Source organism: Lithobates pipiens, unplaced genomic scaffold, assembly GCF_037356315.1.
Source record: "Lithobates pipiens isolate NorthernLeopardFrog02 unplaced genomic scaffold, aLitPip1_a1.2 Scaffold_16, whole genome shotgun sequence".
In the NCBI taxonomy this organism is placed as follows: Eukaryota; Metazoa; Chordata; class Amphibia; order Anura; family Ranidae; genus Lithobates; species Lithobates pipiens.
The window spans coordinates 531,952,725-531,969,908 of record NW_027507748.1 but is presented as its reverse complement, the minus strand read 5'-3'; positions in this window follow the sequence as shown (position 1 = coordinate 531,969,908).

Here is a 17,184-nt window from a genome sequence, read left to right as displayed (position 1 = left end):
ATAAAGCAAGCAAAAAAAGTTTTAATTATTAATATTTTATAAAATAGAAATTAACAAAAAAAATAAATCAGCAGGAAAATAATTAAATAGAGACGGAGACTAACGAGTTACAGAGCCTTGAAAAAGTATTCACACCCCTTGACATTTTCCACATTTTGTCATGTTACAACCAAAAACGTAAATTGATTTTATTGGGATTTTATGTGATAGACCAACACAAAGTGGCACATAATTGTGAAGCGGAGGAAGAATGATAAATGTTTTTAAAATTTTTTTTACAAATAAATATGTGAAATGTGTGGTGTGCATTTATTTTCATCCCCCTGGGTCAATAATTTGAAAAACTACTTCACTGCAATTACAGCTGCAAGTCTTTTTTGGGGATGTCTCTACCAGCTATGCACATCTAGAGAGTGACATTTTTGCTGATTCATTTTTGCAAATTAGTTCAAGCTCTGTCAGATTGGATGGAGAGCGTCTGTGAACAGCAATTTTCAAGTCTTGCCACAGGTTCTCAACTGGATTTAGGACTGGACTTTGACTGGCCAGGTTGCTTTAAACTGACTTCATCTGCAGATGGATGTTCATCCCTTTTATCTGTAGATGAATAAACAGAAAGATACAAATGGAAACAATGTTTCTTTTTACCTTTCTGTTTCAGTGGCTGAACAATGTTGTTGATAAATATTTATTGCTCTGCCGTTTTTTTTACAGCTCCAATTGCCAGGACTTTATTTACATTTCAGCTGTCAACAGGGGAACCCCACCATCAGCTGTTAAGGATGGAAGTATCCTGAATCCTGAAAGTATCGGTTTCAGATATCAGCACATTTGCATGAGTACCGATACTCGTGCAAATGCATAGTATCGGCACTGATACTGATATGGGTATCGGTGCAACTCTACCATGGACCACTAATGTGAACTTTACATGCCTTATACACACAATGTTCCAACTCTCCTCCCTCCCCCACACACAGATCTCACCTCCTAATCCAGCCATGTGAGCTCTGCGTTCCCCCCTTCACAGTATGTGGTCAGCTCTGTCATTGGAAGTCGCCTCCTTCTTCACCTCCTGCTCTCTTCACTACTCCCGATGCCTCCCTCTGAGTTCATAGGAACTGGAACTACATAAGAGGCATTGGGTATCAATGCACGCTGGCAGTATTGACTGTCAGTGTGCATTGAGAACAACACTGGAAAGACCATTGGGCGGTATACACCTGCCACAAGGTTGATTTGTGGCAGAACCCCTGGGGGCCACCAAAACTTTCTCATGGACCATCAGTGGGCCACAGACCACTGGTTGGTGACTGCTGCCCTATGGGACAAAGTGCATGTAGTATGTTGTCACATGATGCTAGGTGCTTCCTATTCCTAGGTGTCAGGCCCTCTCCTTTTTACCATGGCTGATCCAACAACAGCTAGGAAGGCAACAGACACTTCATAATGGCAGGTTGTCTTTGCTCTAAATACTTTCCCAAGACAAGCAGCGGCAAGAGGAATGCAGAGGGAAAGGGCAACTCTCTGACATGCCTTTCCTAGTCTGATCCACAGCAGCAGGAGGGGAGGGAGTGCAGGTCTGACCTCATATTTAGGGTTACCTAGCAAGATGGGACAAAATACATGAGAGGACAAATCAGTAAAAAAAATTATGATGATATATACTCTTTAAATGCAGGTCAAATCCAAAACAGTAGACATGGGCACCGTCAATAAATTTGTTTCGTTCCGTTCCGGTTCGTGTTAGAATTAATTCGTACTTCGTATTTCGTGTCCGAAATTCAATTTCAATTTGTACGAAATACGAATTGTCGTTAGGTTCGTTAACTTGTACGAACGTTCTTAACGATGAATTTAAAGGAAAAAATATATACCTCAATATGACAATATGTCCAAATTTCGTTACTATGGAAACAACATGTGACTTGGTTGACCAATAAGAGGTTTTCTTCTGCTGCTGAGGCCTACAGGGCAGGCCCGATCATGTGACTTCCCTTTGTGGGTTAGTTAGTGTAGTGGAGCAGATCACACGATTATTTGTCTGTGCATCTGAGCGAATATCTTTGCAATCCTTAGTTTTTCATTGTTCATTTTAGTTTATATCTGTTGTAGTTTGCAAGTGTACCATCTCTTAGTGTTTAGTTTCTGGTTTTATTCGTTTTTTGGTTGGTTTTGAGAGATCTTTTTTATTTTTTTATTTCTTGTTTAATTTAGTTAATATTTTGTTATTTTCTGTTTGTATAATATTTTTTTTGTACATTTGGTGATTTTGGTGTTAGTTTGCTGCAATCAAAATCATATTTTTTTTTGTCTACATTTTTCTAACTTTTAAAGGAAAAATTAGCAGCAAACAAGGCCAATAAAGCAGTAAGAGTGCTGCTGGGAGAGCTATGAGCTGTGTACATGAGCAGCAGGTGGGACGTTCTGTCTCTGCGCCCTCTGAGCTCAGCTCACCTCCCATAAAGCTGAGGCAACTGGGAGTGAAGACTGCTGGTGGTAAAGAGCCTGGCAAACAGCAGACATTTGCATTTTGCCAGCTGTTCCAGGATTTACCTTCTAGAACCAGCAGCACAATTCATAGCAAAAGTGGCGCTACCACCTCTGCCACTGCTGCTGGTAACATGCTGCCCATTGGTGCCTTTTATGGAAGAGGGCAGGCCAAAGGGGTTCCCAGTGCACATACATTTGTGCAGCCAAAGCTGGAGATCCTGGCCATGCAGCAGGAAACATGTCAGGAGGCCGAGACTCATGATGATGTCACCACCACCATTGCTGCCAGTGCCATCACCATCAGCACTACAGGGAGCTTGGCAGTGGTCAGCAAGGAGACAGAGTTTACTGCTTCTAATGATCACTGTTCCCTTGGCAATGTGAAAGAGGTGGAAGCAGGCTTTCCTGACATTGTTGTAGACAAATTTAATTTCCAGCCCTCTACCCATGTTGGCACCACCGACAGCCCAGAAAGTATCTCCCCTCAGTCCCCACTACTTTTTTCTCCTGAAAAGACCCCTGCCCAAGTGCTTTCTAAGCCTCCAGCATCAGAATGGGCCAATGCAACCATTAGACCTCAATCCATCACAGAACCCAATAGTGGCACCGCCACAGCCACCATGAGTGCCAGCACCACCAGCCAGTACAAGGCAGAAAAGAATGCTGCTACCATCCCACATCCAATCCATACCAGCCAGGCCACCCTGGAAGATTTTGGTGGCTTTCAGAGTAAGGGTATGTCTCGGGCACAGGTGCATAAAATAACGCGCCTGATTGGCCAGCTCATTGCCGTTGGAGGAGCACCTTTCAACATGGTGGAAGGTGAGACCTTCAAGCAATTGATGCAGGCTGTTGCACCACAGTACCGTGTGCCATCACGTAAGACCTTCAGCCAAACTGTGGTGCCAGCCTGATACAGGTCTTGTGTCGGGGTGCTCAAGGAGGAGATTGGAAGGGCAGGTGGACAGGCAATGCACCTGACTACTGACCTGTGGAATGTGTGTAGTGTCCAGCATGCCTTCCTGTCCCTGACGGCACATTGGTGGCAGGCCAAGGTGTCCCATGATGTAGTTCAAACATCTGGATCCTCGTCAGCAGTTGACAAACATGGGTACTGTTCCTTCCTCCTGCACGCTGAGGTGCTTGATGAAAAGCACACAGCGCAAAACATCCAGCGCGAAACATCCTGCAAGCCTTGCAGAAAATGTTGTTGCAGTGGTTTGGACAGGTAGATAGCAACTACCGGATTGGCTATGTTGTCACTGATGGAGGCACCAACATGGTCAAGGCTGTAAGGGATGGCGCTGCTCAGCCCACCTTCTCCACCAGGTGGTAACTGACAGTTTTCGGTTGGTGGAGACCATTTCTGGCGGCGATGGAAGGTTGTCCAAAGTGGTGGACTCTTGTCGGAAGATGGCTGGCCACTTCCATCGGAGTGTGAGGGACAGCCACCTCCTCAGGGTGCAACAGAGGAAGGCAGGCCTTCCAGAACACTGCCTAAAACAGGATGTGGGGACTAGGTGGAATTCAACCCTAGCAATGCTGGAACGCATCCTTGAGCAGCAGAAGCCTCTCCATGCCATGGCCTGTGATCATAACATTGGCATAGAGAGACCTTTAGGCAGGGAGGACTGGGCCATAATCAGGCAGATTGTGGCAGTCCTCAAACCTTTCCTCTCTGTCACAGAACACCTAAGCCACGAGGATGCCAGCATTGGTCATGTGCTCCCACTCTTCAACCACCTTCAGAGCAAATTGCAGCAATTCAAGTTGGCTGAGGAACCTTTGCCTGGTGGTGGCCCTCAACCTGATGTGTTGGCTATGCTAAACACATTTCTGATGGAGTTGGGCAGGCGCACGCAGGAGTTGACCGCCTCTTGCCCAGAACTCATGCTGGCTGCCATGTGTGACCCTCGCATCAAGGGTAAAATGGCTGTGCAGTGTAGTGCTCTGACAACATGGCGGGACAGACTAATCGACAGGGTGCATCAGAGGGAAAGGCAGATGGTAAGTCTGGGAGAAGAGGAAGAGGAGGAAGAAGATATTGAAGACCCCCCTCTCCCATGCATCATCTACATCTAGTGAAGTGAGCAGAGCTCCTGCCAGCAGAGCATCTTCTGTCTTGGCTGAGGCACTTGACACCCTAATGGGAACCTCCAGCATAGTGCACCCCAAGAAACCCATATCAGCAAAGGAGGTTGTCATGTCCTATTTGTCAGCCCCACCAGTGCACCCCACCACAGATCCAATGTTTTTTTGGCAGGGGAAGAGCGAGGAGTGGCCTGCCCTCACAGATATTGCCAAGGAGCTACTGTCCTGCCCTCCGACAAGTGTCCAGAGGGAGCGGGTGTTTTCTGTGACGGGAAACATCCTGTCACCCCAAAGATCCCAGTTGTCCCCCCAGCTAATGGAGCAGTTAGCATTTTTGAAAATCAATTTGCCAAAGCTGGGGTACCCCTCCCTCACTCTGAACATTCCTTGAACTGACTATCTGCAGCAGAGATGGCCATTTAGTCTTAGTAGTTGGTCCCTGTCCCTCCACACAATCCCTCCCCTCGCTTCTCATCTACCCCTATTTGCTTGTGATATCATCTGGGATGGACGAGAAGAGAGGAGGTGCCACCAGGGAGGAGCGGAGAGAGAACTTATTACACACGCTTCCTGCGCTACTCTGCATGCTGGCTGGTAAACGCTGTGCCCTGATGTTCCCCAATGTGCCCTGATATGCCCCGATATGCCCCGATGTGCCCTGATGTGCCCCGATGTGCTCCAATATGCCCTGATGTGCCCCAGTGTGCCCTGATGCTCCCCAATGTGTCCCAATGTGCTCCAATATGCCCTGATATGCCCCGATATGCCCCGATGTGCCCTGATGTGCCCCGATGTGCTCCAATATGCCCTGATGTGCCCCAGTGTGCCCTGATGCTCCCCAATGTGTCCCAATGTGCTCCAATATGCCCTGATGTGCCCTGATGTTCCCCAATGTGTCCCAATGTGCTCCAATATGCCCTGATGTGCTCCAATATGCCCTGATGTGCCCCGATGTGCCCTGATGTGCCCCAATGTGCTCCAATATGCCCTGATGTGCCCCAATGTGCCCTGATGTGCTCTAATGTGCCCTGATGTGCCCCCACCATTCTTCTCATTTACACATATGACTGCTAGAACAGATAAAAAGACATTTAGGGAAATTGATCAAAATTGGAGCGAACATAATCTGGAGCAGCTGTCCATGGCAACCAATCAGCTTCTCTTCAGTTTGTTCCGTTAAGATTTGAAAATAAAAGAGAGAAGCGGATTGTCTGCCATGCATCGCTGGTCCAGTTTTCCCCTGATCACCCCACACTGTTTGGGGTCACCGGGGATGTGCGGAGAGCACATGCTTGGTAACACCAAACAATTTCCAGTGACCCCGCACATCCCCGGTGACCCCGTACAGTGCAGGTGATCAAAACTGGAGCAGCTGTGCATGGCAGCCATGTGCTCATTATGAGGGGCTCCCACCATCCCTGTGCTGTGCTGACTTCCTCCTGGGGCTATACCCCTGCTGTTCTCAGTATGTCAGCACAGGAATGGTGGAAACCCCTCATAATGAGCACAGCAGAGGTACAGCCCCAGTAGGAAGTCAGCATAGCACAAGGATGGTGGGAGCCCCTCATAATAAGCAAAATGACTGAGTCGTCGATGCGACGACAACTGATCCGAAATTCGTAAACAAAAGTTCGTATTGCGTACAAAATTCGGAAGCCTGGCAATTCGTATTTCGGATCCTCCCGAACGTACAAATTTAGGGAAACTAATCGCACATGTCTACAAAACAGTAGTGTCCAGATTTGAGACTTGTCAGTTGTCTTTCAATATAAATAGCTTTTTACCTGAGAGAGCTTATTCTTATGTGAGACTACTTCAACAACATTTTTGCCCTATAGCAGAAAAACAGGAAGCCCGCGTCTATGGGTTGCAGACTAAAATTAGCTGGAAAAACCTGCTAAGGCATGATAAAAATAAAAAATAAACAGAGACAAGTGTTCTGATTGTAGCCAGAAAAGCAAGTCTAAAGTCAATTATACGTAAGATCCTTTTTACCTATTAAACAATATCCAATTAACAAATATCTTAGATCAGATAAATCAAACTATTTCTGTCAGTTATGATTATTTTTCTAATTAAAAACAACAGAGTACAGGCAACCTCATCAAAGGTCTCATTAATAAAGCAATATTTATATTGTATACACACAGAGCAAGCTATCTTGAACGCATAATATCTCATTAATTTTTAGATCTATGTGTTAGCACTAATGTAATCATATTCTTTCATTACAGACGCATAGCATTGATAAGAGAAGATGGGGCAGCTGTCTTAATAGCAAATCGGTGTAGGTGTCATTTGGCTAATTCTCCTTGACCATGCAAATACACTTTTGATGTTACATTCCAAAATAAATAAGAACCTTTTACTGCATGCAAGGTAACTGTTTTCAATGTCTGTACTGTTTGTACCCACGGACCAATATGTAAGCTAAATGCCAGACAAACAGGATAATACATAGATGAAATAGTGTAAATTTAAATAAGAAATTTTATTCGCCAAAGGATTTGTATTTCTCTCCATCCAGTCCTGAGGTTTACACAGTTCTGCCAGACAGCACAGCCCTGTTTGGCTGGACAGTAGTCTATCAGCTTGCTCATGACACATGAGTGCTACATCATAACTTACTATAGTTACATAGTTAATCAGGTTGAAAAAAAGGCACAAGTCCATCTAGTGCAAGCATAAAAATAAATAAAAAATAATATCATACAATCCCATATACACAATCCTATACGCACAGTTGATCCAGAGGAAGGTGAAAAACCCCAGCAAAGCATGATCTAATTTGCTACAGCAGGGGAAAAAATTCCTTCCTGATCCCAGAGAGGTAATCGGATTTTCCCTGGATCAACTTTACCTATACCCAGTTATATTATGTACATTTAGGAAAGAATCCAGGCCTTTCTTAAAACACTACTGAGCTGGCCAGAACCACCTCTGGAGGGAGCTTATTCCACATTTTCACAGCTCTTACTGTGAAGAAACCTTTCCGTATTTGGAGACAAAATCTCTTTTTCTCTAGACGTAAGGACTGCCCCTATTGTCCTCTGTGTTGACCGTAAAGTAAATAACAACACCAAGTTCACTATATGGACCCCTTATATATTTATACATGGTGATCATATCCTCTCTTAATCTCCTCTTCCCAAGAGTAAATAAATTCAGTTCCTCTAATCTTTCATCATAGCTGCACTCCTCCATGCCTCTTATCAGTTTGCTTGCCCTTCTCTGCACTTTCTCCAGTTCCCCAATATCCTTTTTGAGAACTGAATGTCTCCTTGTGCTACTTCTCCCAATCACATTTTGCCTGAAGATCGGCTTTACATTTTTTGTTTGTACATGTCCATAAAATGTATTGCCCTACAATAATGTTATGTAATGCCCACTATATAAATAAAATACCAATAAATCCTTCATTAAGCCTGTTATAAATAGCACCTAGTGTCCAGGCTGGATTTAGCCTGTCTGATCTGGGGGAGCAAAGTATCTGGGGGTGCAAAGTATCAACGCCCTTTTATATTTGTGGACTGCAGTGGTCTAAATGCCTCAATATAGGTCCCACTTTGCTGATACCACTGGTCCTGGGGGCCAGCATAACATTTGGAGGGGGGGGGGTGCTCACCTGTCCGGTATTGTAATGGTGACAAGAGCTGCTTCCCAAAGCCTCCTCTAGACATTGATTCTGAAATACTGAATTTCCTATTTATTACTATTTAAAGTGATTGTAAAGGATTGTTTTAAAAAATAAATAAAAATAAAATAACAAACATCTTATACTTACTTCCTCTATGCAGTTGGTTTTGCAAAGAGCAGCCTGGATCCTCCTCTTCTCGGGTTCCTCTTTGCTGCTCCTAGCCCCTCCCTCATTTGAGTACCCCTCAGCCAGCAGATTGCTACAGGGTACACCCAAGCCGAGTCATAGCTCCATTAAGACACGGAGCCCGACCTGGCCCCTCCTCTTCTCTCCCCTGATTGGCTGACTGACTTTGACAGCCGCGGGAGCCAATGGCGCCGCTGCTCTGTCTCAGCCAATCAGGAGGAGTGTCCTGGATGGCTGAGGGAATTGTGGACATCGCTGGAGAGAGAAGGGGCTCAGGTAGGTAATTAGGGGGGTGCTGCTACACACATAGAATGCATTAAGATAAAAAAAACTTCTGCCTTTACAATTCCTTTAAATATTAAGTCTGTGCCTGGACAAAGATGCTTCTTCTTAAAGTTTGAGTTCTGCTGTACAGGAATGGCAAGATGCAAAGTCAAATTCAGGTACCACAACTGCATACATTTAAAAAAAAAAAAAATTTAACAATGTGTTCATGAACATGGAGCTGTAATAATTTGTGTCTTTTTTATATCTCCCTGGAAGTCACATTTAAACAAAAGTTATTTAACCACCTCAATACAGTGAACTTCCTGACCAGACCAATTTTCAGCTTTGAGCGCTCTCACAGTTTGAATGACAATTACTCAGTCATGCAACACTGTACCCATATGAAACTTTTGTCCTTTTTTCCACACAAATAGAGCTTTCTTTTAGTGGTATTTAATCACTAGTGGATTTTTTATTTTTTGTGCTATAAATAAAATAAAACGCAAATTTTGTGAAAAAATGCCTTTTTCTTTGTTTCTGTCATAAATTTTTGCGAATTAGTAATTTTTCTTCATAAATTTTGGCCATAATTTATACTGCTACATATCTTTGGTAAAAATAACCCACATTAGTGTATATTATTTGGTCTTTGTGAAAGTTATAGAGTCTACAAACTATGGTGCCAATCACTGAAAATTGATCACATCTGATACACTATTTGAGACACTAACAAGTCAGGAAAGTAGAAATACCCCCCAAATGACCCCTTTTTAGAAAGTAGACATTCCAAGGTATTAAGTAAGTAGCATGGTGAGTTTTTTTTAAGTTGTCATTTTTTCCCCCAATTCTTTGCAAAATTAAGATTTTTTTTTTATTATTATTTTTTTTTACAAAATTGTCATATTATCAGGTTATTTCTCACACACAGCATATGCATACAACAAATTACCCCCAAAATACATTCTGCTATTCTTCCCGAGTATGGCAATACCACATGTGTGAGACTTTTACACAGCCTAGCCACATACAGAGCACCAACATTGAAGTAGTACCTTCAGACGTTCTACGAGCAAAAATGACGCATCTCATTTCTCAACCACCTATTACACTTTTGAAGGCCTTGGAGTACCAGGACAATGGAATTGCCCATAAAATGACCCCATTTTGGAAAGCAAGCACCCCAACGTATAATCTGTGAGGCATAATGAGTCTTTTGAATGGTTCATTTTTTACCAGACGTTTTTGGAAAAATGTGGAAAAAAAATGAAAACGCATTTTTTTTACACAAAGTTGTCGATTTATTAGATATTTCTAACACATAGCATGTATATAGCAAAAATGACACCCCAAAACACAATACCACATGTGTAGGACTTTTACACAGCCTGGTCACATAGAGAGGCCGAACATTGAAGTAGTACCTTCAGGCGCTCTAAGAGCATAAATGACACATCTCATTTCATTCCTACCCATCACACTTTTGAAGGTCCTGGCGCGGTGCACAGTGGGGGTGTGACCATCTGTGATCAGCCGTGACTTCATCACAGCCAATCACGTGGTAAACAGCCATATCCAATGGCTGTTCACCCCCGAGCGGTGGCGAGCGATGTCTCCATGACACGCCGCCACCGAAGAAACAGGGATGCGTGCGCACGATCACGCGCATTCCCTGTTTAAATGGGAGGACGTCATATGGTGCCCTCCCGCCACAATAGATGCGCCGCCTGGCCATCATTTGATGGCCGACAGTCGTGAACTAATGAAACTAACCATTTGAACAAGGTAGGGATATTTCAAAAGCATATAACCAACTTTTTCTCTTGTTAACTGGTTGCCGCCCGCCCACTGTCAAATGAAGGCCGGGCAGCTCTTGTTCTAGGATGACGTCATTTAAAGGCATCCCAGAACGTCCACTCTCACGCCCACGGGGGCACGCAGCATGGCAGTGCCATGTTGCTAGGACACAGCGTGACCCCGATGTGTGGAAAGACTCATGTCCGCAGCTCTTTTTTTTTTTTTTAACAAAAAGTCCGCAGCTCTTTAAACATGTGATCGGCTGTGTCCAATCACAGCCGGTCACTTTTAAACAAGGAAGTGCCAGTAATTAGTGATGGACGAACTTCCGACGGGACGTTTCGCGAACGCGAAACGCGAACGGACACAAACGTTCGCGAAAACGACCGTTCGCCGCGGGCTCCATTGACTTCAATGGGAGGCGAATTTCGCAAACCTTTAGGTCGAATTTGCGGCCACGGGGTAATTATTAGGGGGTAGCACGTAGTCCCACCACCTGGACAATAGCATAATACATGTATGAGGTGAATTTGGGATCGATAACTACAAGCATTTTTTTTTTATTTGGGAAATTGTTCTGACAATTCAGGACTATGGAGCTAATGAAGGCAATGGAGGAGAGGGAAGGTCAGGGACCAGGGTAGGCAAACAAGAGGGTGCAGGAGATACAGAGCACTGACAGCAGCACCGTAATACAGAGCACTGACATCAGCACCGTGACATACAGCGCTGACAGCAGCTCCGTGACATACAGCGCTGACAGCAGCTCCGTGACATACAGCGCTGACAGCAGCTCCGTGACATACAGCGCTGACAGCAGCTCCGTGACATACAGCGCTGACAGCAGCTCCGTGACATACAGCGCTGACAGCAGCACCGTGACATACAGCGCTGACAGCAGCTCCGTGACATACAGCGCTGACAGCAGCTCCGTGACATACAGCGCTGACAGCAGCTCCGTGACATACAGCACTGACAGCAGCTCCGTGACATACAGCGCTGACAGCAGCTCCGTGACATACAGCGCTGACAGCAGCACCGTGACATACAGCGCTGACAGCAGCTCCGTGACATACAGCGCTGACAGCAGCTCCGTGACATACAGCGCTGACAGCAGCTCCGTGACATACAGCGCTGACAGCAGCTCCGTGACATACAGCGCTGACAGCAGCACCGTGACATACAGCGCTGACAGCAGCTCCGTGACATACAGCGCTGACAGCAGCTCCGTGACATACAGCGCTGACAGCAGCTCCGTGACATACAGCACTGACAGCAGCTCCGTGACATACAGCGCTGACAGCAGCTCCGTGACATACAGCGCTGACAGCAGCACCGTGACATACAGCGCTGACAGCAGCTCCGTGACATACAGCGCTGACAGCAGCTCCGTGACATACAGCGCTGACAGCAGCTCCGTGACATACAGCGCTGACAGCAGCTCCGTGACATACAGCGCTGACAGCAGCTCCGTGACATACAGCGCTGACAGCAGCTCCGTGACATACAGCGCTGACAGCAGCTCCGTGACATACAGCGCTGACAGCAGCTCCGTGACATACAGCGCTGACAGCAGCACCGTAAGCAGCCCCAGGAGGAAGTCAGCACAGCACAGGGATGGTGTGATCCCCTCATAATAAGAACCCCCAGGAGGAAGTCAGCACAGCACAGGGATGGTGGGAGCCCCTCATAATAAGAACCCCCAGGAGGAAGTCAGCACAGCACAGGGATGGTGGGAGCCCCTCATAATAAGAACACCCAGGAGGAAGTCAGCACAGCACAGGGATGGTGGGAACCCCTCATAATAAGCAGCCCCAGTAGAAATATGACACCGCTCAACCTCTTCAAAGAGGAGGGTAGGGGCATATAGTACGGTGTGCTTTTTTGGGTCAGGGAAGTGAGCCAAATGAATTAAGAAGGTCTGTGTGCTTGATTCCAAAAATTGTTTATAGACATATACATGGTCTACTGATCACATGTGTTGAATTCCTCCGAGATCCATGCCTCATTCATTTTTAGAAATGTGAGGTAGTTAACACTGTCGTGAGCTAGGCGAGTACGCTTATCGGTCACAATCCCCCCTGCTGCGCTGAACGTCCTTTCGGACAGGACACTGGATGAGGGGCAAGCCAACAGTTCGATTGCAAATTGGGCAAGCTCTGGCCAGAGGTCAAGCCTGCCCACCCAGTAGTCCAGGGGTTCATCACTCCTCAGAGCGTCCACATCGGCCGTTAACCCAATGTAGTCGGACACCTGACGGTCTAGGCGTTCCCTGATGCTGGATCCGGATGACACCTGTCGATGGGTCGGCTGAAAGAATGACCTCATATCCGAAGTCACCAACACATCTTCAAACCGGCCTCTTCTTGCAGGCGCTGTTGGATTGGTACCCGCAATCCGCAAATCCTTCTCTGGGAGTGGGAATTGCTCCTCTGCCAGCGCACGCAAAAGCAGAATGCAGCATTTCTCGAAGCAAGGCCTGGAAGTGCTGCATTCTGACAGCCCTCTGCGACGGCGGTAACATTTCCGCCATTTTGTGTTTGTACCGGGGATCTAAGTACGTTGCCACCCAGTACTGGTCCTTGACCCTCATGCTTTTTATACGGGGGTCCCTATTAAAACACTGGAGCATGAAGGCCCCCATTTGCACTCAAGCGGAAGGTATGTGGTGGTGGTGGTGTTGTTGGTGGTAGTGTCTTTGGGGGTGCACATAGCAGAGAGTGAAGAAGAGGGTGCAGATCGAGAGGATGAGGAGGGTGCAGAAGAATAAGGCTGAGTGAGCCACTCAACCAAGTCTGGTGCGTCCTTTAAAGTAATTGAACGCACCTTCTGCAACTTCCCACTTTGGCTCAAGGCTGTTGCTCCTGCCCTACCCCTACCACCCCTGCGGAAGGGCCTGCCTCTTCCTCTGCCTGTCATTTTTTAAATCACCCTGTGACAAAACTCTTAGTCCCTATACCGCTGAAGGACTGCTGCAGTATAGGGCAGCGGTCAGCAGTAGTGCACGGCAACCCTATGTATTGTGGACCGATAGCGGTCCTTACAGAACAGCAGACTGTACTGCACTCAGGCCTATGTACCGTAGCACCCTATACCAAGTTACCAGTCCTTATAAAAACTTTTGTGGACCAAGCAGGTTGTGTGTTAGTGATTAGCAGACTGTACGTCAGTCCCTATACCAATGAAGGACTGCTGCAGTATAGGGCAGCGGTCAGCAGTAGTGCACGGCAACCCTATGTATTGTGGACCGATAGCGGTCCTTACAGAACAGCAGACTGTACTGCACTCAGGCCTATGTACCGTAGCACCCTATACCAAGTTACCAGTCCTTATAAGAACTTTTGTGGACCAAGCAGGTTGTGTGTTAGTGATTAGCAGACTGTACGTCAGTCCCTATACCAATGAAGGACTGCTGCAGTATAGGGCAGCGGTCAGCAGTAGTGCACGGCAACCCTATGTATTGTGGACCGATAGCGGTCCTTACAGAACAGCAGACTGTACTGCACTCAGGCCTATGTACCGTAGCACCCTATACCAAGTTACCAGTCCTTATAAGAACTTTTGTGGACCAAGCAGGTTGTGTGTTAGTGATTAGCAGACTGTACGTCAGTCCCTATACCAATGAAGGACTGCTGCAGTATAGGGCAGCGGTCAGCAGTAGTGCACGGCAACCCTATGTATTGTGGACCGATAGCGGTCCTTACAGAACAGCAGACTGTACTGCACTCAGGCCTATGTACCGTAGCACCCTATACCAAGTTACCAGTCCTTATAAGAACTTTTGTGGACCAAGCAGGTTGTGTGTTAGTGATTAGCAGACTGTACGTCAGTCCCTATACCAATGAAGGACTGCTGCAGTATAGGGCAGCGGTCAGCAGTAGTGCACGGCAACCCTATGTATTGTGGACCGATAGCGGTCCTTACAGAACAGCAGACTGTACTGCACTCAGGCCTATGTACCGTAGCACCCTATACCAAGTTACCAGTCCTTATAAGAACTTTTGTGGACCAAGCAGGTTGTGTGTTAGTGATTAGCAGACTGTACGTCAGTCCCTATACCAATGAAGGACTGCTGCAGTATAGGGCAGCGGTCAGCAGTAGTGCACGGCAACCCTATGTATTGTGGACCGATAGCGGTCCTTACAGAACAGCAGACTGTACTGCACTCAGGCCTATGTACCGTAGCACCCTATACCAAGTTACCAGTCCTTATAAGAACTTTTGTGGACCAAGCAGGTTGTGTGTTAGTGATTAGCAGACTGTACGTCAGTCCCTATACCAATGAAGGACTGCTGCAGTATAGGGCAGCGGTCAGCAGTAGTGCACGGCAACCCTATGTATTGTGGACCGATAGCGGTCCTTACAGAACAGCAGACTGTAACGCACTCAGGCCTATGTACCGTAGCACCCTATACCAAGTTACCAGTCCTTATAAGAACTTTTGTGGACCAAGCAGGTTGTGTGTTAGTGATTAGCAGACTGTACGTCAGTCCCTATACCAATGAAGGACTGCTGCAGTATAGGGCAGCGGTCAGCAGTAGTGCACGGCAACCCTATGTATTGTGGACCGATAGCGGTCCTTACAGAACAGCAGACTGTACTGCACTCAGGCCTATGTACCGTAGCACCCTATACCAAGTTACCAGTCCTTATAAGAACTTTTGTGGACCAAGCAGGTTGTGTGTTAGTGATTAGCAGACTGTACGTCAGTCCCTATACCAATGAAGGACTGCTGCAGTATAGGGCAGCGGTCAGCAGTAGTGCACGGCAACCCTATGTATTGTGGACCGATAGCGGTCCTTACAGAACAGCAGACTGTACTGCACTCAGGCCTATGTACCGTAGCACCCTATACCAAGTTACCAGTCCTTATAAGAACTTTTGTGGACCAAGCAGGTTGTGTGTTAGTGTTTAGCAGACTGTGCGTCAGTCCCTATACCGCTGAAGGACTGCTGCAGTATAGGGCAGCGGTCAGCAGTAGTGCACGTCAACCCTATGTATTGTGGACCGATAGCGGTCCTTACAGAACAGCAGACTGTAACGCACTCAGGCCTATGTACCGTAGCACCCTATACCAAGTTACCAGTCCTTATAAGAACTTTTGTGGACCAAGCAGGTTGTGTGTTAGTGATTAGCAGACTGTACGTCAGTCCCTATACCAATGAAGGACTGCTGCAGTATAGGGCAGCGGTCAGCAGTAGTGCACGGCAACCCTATGTATTGTGGACCGATAGCGGTCCTTACAGAACAGCAGACTGTACTGCACTCAGGCCTATGTACCGTAGCACCCTATACCAAGTTACCAGTCCTTATAAGAACTTTTGTGGACCAAGCAGGTTGTGTGTTAGTGATTAGCAGACTGTACGTCAGTCCCTATACCAATGAAGGACTGCTGCAGTATAGGGCAGCGGTCAGCAGTAGTGCACGGCAACCCTATGTATTGTGGACCGATAGCGGTCCTTACAGAACAGCAGACTGTACTGCACTCAGGCCTATGTACCGTAGCACCCTATACCAAGTTACCAGTCCTTATAAGAACTTTTGTGGACCAAGCAGGTTGTGTGTTAGTGATTAGCAGACTGTACGTCAGTCCCTATACCAATGAAGGACTGCTGCAGTATAGGGCAGCGGTCAGCAGTAGTGCACGGCAACCCTATGTATTGTGGACCGATAGCGGTCCTTACAGAACAGCAGACTGTAACGCACTCAGGCCTATGTACCGTAGCACCCTATACCAAGTTACCAGTCCTTATAAGAACTTTTGTGGACCAAGCAGGTTGTGTGTTAGTGATTAGCAGACTGTACGTCAGTCCCTATACCAATGAAGGACTGCTGCAGTATAGGGCAGCGGTCAGCAGTAGTGCACGGCAACCCTATGTATTGTGGACCGATAGCGGTCCTTACAGAACAGCAGACTGTACTGCACTCAGGCCTATGTACCGTAGCACCCTATACCAAGTTACCAGTCCTTATAAGAACTTTTGTGGACCAAGCAGGTTGTGTGTTAGTGATTAGCAGACTGTACGTCAGTCCCTATACCAATGAAGGACTGCTGCAGTATAGGGCAGCGGTCAGCAGTAGTGCACGGCAACCCTATGTATTGTGGACCGATAGCGGTCCTTACAGAACAGCAGACTGTACTGCACTCAGGCCTATGTACCGTAGCACCCTATACCAAGTTACCAGTCCTTATAAGAACTTTTGTGGACCAAGCAGGTTGTGTGTTAGTGATTAGCAGACTGTACGTCAGTCCCTATACCAATGAAGGACTGCTGCAGTATAGGGCAGCGGTCAGCAGTAGTGCACGGCAACCCTATGTATTGTGGACCGATAGCGGTCCTTACAGAACAGCAGACTGTAACGCACTCAGGCCTATGTACCGTAGCACCCTATACCAAGTTACCAGTCCTTATAAGAACTTTTGTGGACCAAGCAGGTTGTGTGTTAGTGATTAGCAGACTGTACGTCAGTCCCTATACCAATGAAGGACTGCTGCAGTATAGGGCAGCGGTCAGCAGTAGTGCACGGCAACCCTATGTATTGTGGACCGATAGCGGTCCTTACAGAACAGCAGACTGTACTGCACTCAGGCCTATGTACCGTAGCACCCTATACCAAGTTACCAGTCCTTATAAGAACTTTTGTGGACCAAGCAGGTTGTGTGTTAGTGATTAGCAGACTGTACGTCAGTCCCTATACCAATGAAGGACTGCTGC